General features: G+C 53.2%; 2 pseudogenes; both read right to left on the reverse strand.

Annotated features, from left to right (window-relative positions):
- Positions 1 to 3,717: 3,717 nt before the first annotated feature.
- LOC137312063 (U2 spliceosomal RNA) lies at positions 3,718 to 3,834 on the reverse strand (annotated as a pseudogene).
- A 967-nt stretch (positions 3,835 to 4,801) lies between these two features.
- LOC137312047 (U2 spliceosomal RNA) lies at positions 4,802 to 4,918 on the reverse strand (annotated as a pseudogene).
- Between the last annotated feature and the right edge of the window lie 2,582 nt (positions 4,919 to 7,500).

Raw genomic sequence — 7,500 nt, forward strand, 5'->3', positions numbered from 1 at the left:
TCAGAAGTGCCTATTGAAAGGTGTCTCTCAAGCTGCTCCCTGACTGGGCCCTGTCCGTTGTCATGTTAATCCCAGGGCGGGGGCGGGACTGCTTTGACCGGGAGACCTGTTTTCTGGGACGCAGGTGTGACATTCCAGGGAGGCACCTACTTTGTGCTGATTCGAAACGACCACGACAACGGCAACTTGCAGTTCTATATTACAACAACAACAACGCGCGTGTGGTAGTTGGGAGGGGCTGCGTTCGCGCTCTCCCCCCTGCATTGAAACTCAAAGTTCGATTTTCAATCCCATAGTCCACCAATCGGATGGGAGACGGTGTGTGTGTGTGTGTGTGTGTGTGTGTGTGTGTGTGTGTGTGTCAGTGTCAGTGTCAGTCAGTCTCTCTCTCTCTCTCTCTCTCTCTCTCACTCTTACTCAGAGCTGCTGTGGAAGGAAACCTTTTTAAAAAGAACTTGCATATTGAAAAAAAGATGTGTCTCAAGCTGCCGGGGCCCTGTCCATTGTCACGTTAATGGCAGGACGGGGCAGGACTGCTTTGACCAGGAGACCTGTTTTCTGGGACGCAGGTGTGAGATTCCAGGGGACCTGCTTTGTGCTGATTTCCCTGCCTCCCTCCCTCCCCCCCAGGACTTCCTTCTGAACACCTTTGTCGTTTAATCGAGGGCCAAAAGCCTGCCTGTGAAAGGGAAGGATCAGCCGGTCAGCCCCCTGCTGGTCGCTGCTGCCAGTGCAGCAGGCGTGCGTGTGTCCTCGGCCTCGTGTCCAGGTCCCTCAGGGACTTGAGGCAGCTCTCCCCGGTGGTCTCGTGGTCAGGACCGGGCTTCGAATCCCAGTCGGGGGGGGATGACTTTCTGCTGCAGATTAATTGGCATGAAGGAAAGTCTCCCCTCCTGAGCGTAAAGCTCCACCCTCACCACCACCACCGCCTTTTCCTCCCCTTGACAAACGGACAGACAGACAGTCAGACAGTCAGTCCAGTTCGGGAGCGCAGCTTTCATTAAGCAATGGCGTTTGTGACAACTCATCGTCTGACAGGTTGATGATTTCCCCACACGCCTCCTGCCGAATAAAAGGCTCACCCTCCCGGACACTACCCCCAGAATCACCCACCCCCCCCCCCCCGGGGTGAATATTAAGCCCGAGAACACCGACTGTAACCAACCGCAGTGAAAAGTTGAAGTGGCAACTCATTAACCAGATTTATTTTGGGCAACTCATTAACCAGATTTTTTGTTCATTTGGTTTATGAGTTGCCAAGTGTAAATCTGGTTAATGAGTTGCCACTTCAACTTTTCACTGCGGTTGGTTACAGTCGGTGTTCTCGGGCTTAATATTCGCCCCAGGGGGGGTGTATAGCGGGCGATGGCCGGTGTGGAGTGCGTTTTTTGGGGGTTGATTTTCACTTTGCCTCGCTGGTGGAATTTGTGGGAGGCAGGCAAGGGGATTGGTGTGGGCTGGTGGGCGGCAAGGGAGATGCTTGCTTCGGGGTGTTATCCTCACTTTGGTCCGCTGGTGAGAGTAGGCAGCGGCAGGCCGGCAGGCAGGCAGGCAGGCAGGCAGGCAAGTGTGATGTAGTGTGGGGTGCAGTGCAGTGCGGTGCAGTGCAGTGCTGCCCTGTCGTTTATGAAAGGTTGTAATGACACTGCTTTGCAGCTGACCATGTCCACTGATTTGTGACGCCCGTATGGAGGTTGATATCTCAGGAGGGCCGAGGCCGATTTCCTCCGGGGACGGCTCGTCGCGTGCGGCAGGACGAGGCGCAGCGGACGGTACCGAGCGCTCGGAGGTGCGGCGCTGCCCGCCGGAGGTACAGCGAAAGGCTGCAAACCGCTTTCCGCCTGCTAACTCGGCGGCCGTCAGACCGACCGACTCCGCTTTACCACCGGAGCTAGAGTCGGGCAAGGGGCACCGAAAGGTACCGGAAGGATCGCGTTCGCACGACGGGAAGTCGACTAGCGGGCCGCCGAAAGCGAGCCGGGGGCCCCCGGTTTTTCTGTCCCACCTGGAGACTGATATCTCAGGAAGGCCGAGGCCGATTTCCTCCGGGGACGGCTCGTCGCGTGCGGCAGGACGAGGCGCAGCGGACGGTACCGAGCGCTCGGAGGTGCGGCGCTGCCCGCCGGAGGTACAGCGAAAGTCTGCGAACCGCTTTCCGCCTCCTCTCACCGCACGGCTCTCCTTTTCACCCACTGGCGGATTTTCACCCTCCGACTGCTCGCTACCGTCCGCTGCGCCTGGTCCGGGCCCTGTCCATTGTCATGTTAATGGCAGGGCGGGGCAGGACTGCTTTCACCAGGAACCCGGTTTTCTGGGTCAGAGGTTCCAGGGGACCTGTTTTGTGCGGACTTCCCTGTGTCCGTCCCTCCCTGCCTGCCTTCCCCCCAGGACTTCCTTCTGAACACCTTTGTCGTTTAAAATAATAATAAATAATATGTGTGTGTGTGTGTGTGTGTCGGTGTCAGTATCAGTCAGTCAGTCAGTCTCTCTCTCTCTCTCTCTCTCTCTCTCTCACTCAGAGCTGCTGTGGAAGGAAACTTTTTTAAAAAGAACTTGCTTATTGAAAGAAAGATGTGTCTCAAGCTGCCGGGCCCTGTCCATTGTCATGTCAATGGCAGGACTGCTTTCACCAGGAACCCGGTTTTCTGGGTCAGAGGTTCCAGGGGACCTGTTTTGTGCGGACTTCCCTGTGTCCGTCCCTCCCTGCCTGCCTTCCCCCCAGGACTTCCTTCTGAACACCTTTGTCGTTTAAAATAATAATAAATAATATGTGTGTGTGTGTGTGTGTGTGTCGGTGTCAGTCAGTGAGTCAGTGTCTCTCTCTCTCTCTCTCTCTCTCTCTCTCTCACTCAGAGCTGCTGTGGAAGGAAACTTTTTTAAAAAGAACTTGCTTATTGAAAGAAAGATGTGTCTCAAGCTGCCGGGTCCTGTCCATTGTCCTGTCAATGGCAGGACTGCTTTCACCAGGAACCCGGTTTTGTGGGTCAGAGGTTCCAGGGGACCTGTTTTGTGCGGACTTCCCTGTGTCCGTCCCTCCCTGCCTGCCTTCCCCCCAGGACTTCCTTCTGAACACCTTTGTCGTTTCAGCGAGGGCCAAAAGCCTGCCTGTGAAAGGGAAGGATCAGCCGGTCAGCCCCCTGTTGGTCGCTGCTGCCAGTGCAGCAGGCGTGCGTGTGTATTCGGCCTCGTGTCCAGGTCCCTCAGGGACTTGAGGCATCTCTCCCCGGTGGTCTCGTGGTCAGGACCGGGCTTCGAATCCCGGTCGGGGGGGATGGCTTTCTGCTGCAGATTAATTGGCACCTCTGAAAGAAAGTCTCCCCTCCTGAGCGTAAAGCTCCACCCTCACCACCACCGCCACCTTTTCCACCCCTTGACAAACAGACAGACAGACAGACAGTCAGTCAGTCCAGTTCGGGAGCGCAGCTTTCATTTGGAAGCAGACCCTGCTTGTTTAAAGTCAACGACGCCAAGTTATTTTGCACTTTGAATTATATCGCTACGTGCGAGCGGCACTCAGCCTTGGAGAAGAAAAAAATACCACTGAGCTGAGAAAGGTCTTTTTAAAACGGTTTCCTTCCACAGCAGCTCTGAGTGTAAGAGAGAGAGAGAGAGAGAGAGAGAGATATCAGCTTTATTCTCAGTAATAAAACACACACACACACACACACACACAGACACTGGGAAAGAGCTGTTTTTCCTTTTGAATATCTCCCCACGGGGAGCTGCACCGTTCCCAGAAACACTGCAATACTGGGTCGATGCGTGGAGTGGACAGAGCAAGCCCCTAGTCCATCTCCCTGTTCCAAAAATTAATTAAAAATAATAATAAATAATATGTGTGTGTGTGTGTGTGTGTGTGTGTGTGTGTGTGTGTGTCGGTGTCAGTATCAGTCAGTCAGTCAGTGTCTCTCTCTCTCTCTCTCTCTCTCTCTCACTCAGAGCTGCTGTGGAAGGAAACTTTTTTAAAAAGAACTTGCTTATTGAAAGAAAGATGTGTCTCAAGCTGCCGGGCCCTGTCCATTCTCCTGTCAATGGCAGGACTGCTTTCACCAGGAACCCGGTTTTCTGGGTCAGAGGTTCCAGGGGACCTGTTTTGTGCGGACTTCCCTGTGTCCGTCCCTCCCTGCCTGCCTTCCCCCCAGGACTTCCTTCTGAACACCTTTGTCGTTTGAGCGAGGGCCAAAAGCCTGCCTGTGAAAGGGAAGGATCAGCCGGTCAGCCCCCTGCTGGTCGCTGCTGCCAGTGCAGCAGGCGTGCGTGTGTATTCGGCCTCGTGTCCAGGTCCCTCAGGGACTTGAGGCAGCTCTCCCCGGTGGTCTCGTGGTCAGGACCGGGCTTCGAATCCCGGTCGGGGGGGATGACTTTCTGCTGCAGATTAATTGGCACCTCTGAAAGAAAGTCTCCCCTCCTGTGCGTAATGCTCCACCCTCACCACCACCGCCGCCTTTTCCACCCCTTGACAAACAGACAGACAGACAGACAGACAGTCAGTCCAGTTCGGGAGCGCAGCTTTCATTTGGAAGCAGACCCTGCTTGTTTCAAGTCAACGACGCCAAGTTATTTTGCACTTTGAATTATATCGCTACGTGCGAGCGGCACTCAGCCTTGGAGAAGAAAAAAATACCACTGAGCTGAGAAAGTTCTTTTTAAAAAGGTTTCCTTCCACAGCAGCTCTGAGTGAGAGAGAGAGAGAGAGAGAGAGATATCAGCTTTATTCTCAGTAATAATACACACACACACACACACACACACACAGAGACACTGGGAAAGAGCTGTTTTTCCTTTTGAATATCTCCCCACGGGGAGCTGCACCGTTCCCAGAAACACTGCAATACTGGGTCGATGCGTGGAGTGGACGGAGCAAGCCCCTATTCCATCTCCCTGTTCTAAAAATCAATTAAAAATATTAATAAATAATATGTGTGTGTGTGTGTGTGTGTGTCGGTGTCAGTATCAGTCAGTCAGTCAGTGTCTCTCTCTCTCTCTCTCTCTCACTCAGAGCTGCTGTGGAAGGAAACTTTTTAAAAAAGAACTTGCTTATTGAAAGAAAGATGTGTCTCAAGCTGCCGGGCCCTGTCCATTGTCATGTTAATGGCAGGACTGCTTTCACCAGGAACCCGTTTTTCTGGGTCAGAGGTTCCAGGGGACCTGTTTTGTGCGGACTTCCCTGTGTCCGTCCCTCCCTGCCTGCCTTCCCCCCAGGACTTCCTTCTGAACACCTTTGTCGTTTAAAATAATAATAAATAATATGTGTGTGTGTGTGTCGGTGTCAGTATCAGTATCAGTCAGTCAGTGTCTCTCTCTCTCTCTCTCTCTCACACTCAGAGCTGCTGTGGAAGGAAACTTTTTTAAAAAGAACTTGCTTATTGAAAGAAAGATGTGCCTCAAGCTGCCGGGCCCTGTCCATTGTCATGTCAGTGGCAGGACTGCTTTCACCAGGAACCCTTCCCTGCCATTGCAGTGTTGATTTGGTCCTTATGCAAATTTAGGGGCGGAGCCAGCACACAAACGACCAATCACAGCAAAGTCCGCACTTTGCGAGCGCACGAGGTCGCGGCCAGCGTTCCAGTCCGCTCAGATCCAAATAAGCCCGAAAAGGAACACGCTCGATCTTAGCCAAAAGGCCGAGAAGCGATACCGCGCTCGATGCGAATTGATCTCGGGTCCTGTTTGCCCTCCCTCTTTGTTCTCTGGCTGCCGGTGTTGAAAGCAGTCTCGAAGCACTGCCGTTCTCTCCCACTCTGGCCACATTTTTTGCCACCGTTTCTAATTGCAACAGTGGATGAGTTTAAAGAAGTTGCCGTTTTTTCCTTTCTTGCCAGGATTGCTTGACAGATTGGTAAATTTGCCAGTAGGCCACCAATCAGATGGGGGAGGGTTGTGTCTCAACGGACCTCCGTCAGTCAGTCTCAGTCACTAACGAACTGCCGTGGAAGGAAACCTCTTTGAGTAAAACTAGTGACGTGACGTGTCTCACAATGAGCGAGCGAGTGAGATTGCAACGGCCAATTGAGAAAGAGGTGAGGTGCTGACAATCAGCAGCTCGTGTTGAAACATTCATTCCACGGCAGGCAAGACCAATCAAAAAAAATACTGCAGATGCTGGCTCGGCTCGGCTGGCTGGCTGGCTGGCTGGCTGGCTGGCTGGAAATGGGAAATAAAAACACAAGGCGTGTTAAAGGCTGGTTAAACTGTCGAAAGAAACAAGGCGTTAATGTTTCAGAAGCGCCTATTGAAAGACGTCTCTCAAGCTGCTCCCTGACTGGGCCCTGTCCATTGTCACGTTAATCCCAGGGCGGGGCGGGACTGCTTTGACCGGGAGACCTGTTTTCTGGGACGCAGGTGTGACATTCCAGGGAGGCACCTACTTTGTGCTGATTCGAAACGACCACGACAACGGCAACTTGCAGTTCTATATTACAACAACAACAACGCGCGTGTGGTAGTTGGGAGGGGCTGCGTTCGCGCTCTCCCCCCTGCATTGAAACTCAAAGTTCGATTTTCAATCCCATAGTCCACCAATCGGATGGGAGACGGTGTGTGTGTGTGTGTGTGTGTGTGTGTGTGTGTCAGTGTCAGTGTCAGTGTCAGTCAGTGTCTCTCTCTCTCTCTCTCTCTCTCTCACTCTTACTCAGAGCTGCTGTGGAAGGAAACCTTTTTAAAAAGAACTTGCATATTGAAAAAAAGATGTGTCTCAAGCTGCCGGGGCCCTGTCCATTGTCACGTTAATGGCAGGACGGGGCAGGACTGCTTTGACCAGGAGACCTGTTTTCTGGGACGCAGGTGTGAGATTCCAGGGGACCTGCTTTGTGCTGATTTCCCTGCCTCCCTCCCTCCCCCCCAGGACTTCCTTCTGAACACCTTTGTCGTTTAATCGAGGGCCAAAAGCCTGCCTGTGAAAGGGAAGGATCAGCCGGTCAGCCCCCTGCTGGTCGCTGCTGCCAGTGCAGCAGGCGTGCGTGTGTCCTCGGCCTCGTGTCCAGGTCCCTCAGGGACTTGAGGCAGCTCTCCCCGGTGGTCTCGTGGTCAGGACCGGGCTTCGAATCCCAGTCGGGGGGGGATGACTTTCTGCTGCAGATTAATTGGCATGAAGGAAAGTCTCCCCTCCTGAGCGTAAAGCTCCACCCTCACCACCACCACCGCCTTTTCCTCCCCTTGACAAACGGACAGACAGACAGTCAGACAGTCAGTCCAGTTCGGGAGCGCAGCTTTCATTAAGCAATGGCGTTTGTGACAACTCATCGTCTGACAGGTTGATGATTTCCCCACACGCCTCCTGCCGAATAAAAGGCTCACCCTCCCGGACACTACCCCCAGAATCACCCACCCCCCCCCCCCCGGGGTGAATATTAAGCCCGAGAACACCGACTGTAACCAACCGCAGTGAAAAGTTGAAGTGGCAACTCATTAACCAGATTTATTTTGGGCAACTCATTAACCAGATTTTTTGTTCATTTGGTTTATGAGTTGCCAAGTGTAAATCTGGTTAATGAGTTGCCA

This window comes from Heptranchias perlo, unplaced genomic scaffold (genome assembly GCF_035084215.1).
Source record: "Heptranchias perlo isolate sHepPer1 unplaced genomic scaffold, sHepPer1.hap1 HAP1_SCAFFOLD_396, whole genome shotgun sequence".
Classification (NCBI taxonomy): domain Eukaryota; kingdom Metazoa; phylum Chordata; class Chondrichthyes; order Hexanchiformes; family Hexanchidae; genus Heptranchias; species Heptranchias perlo.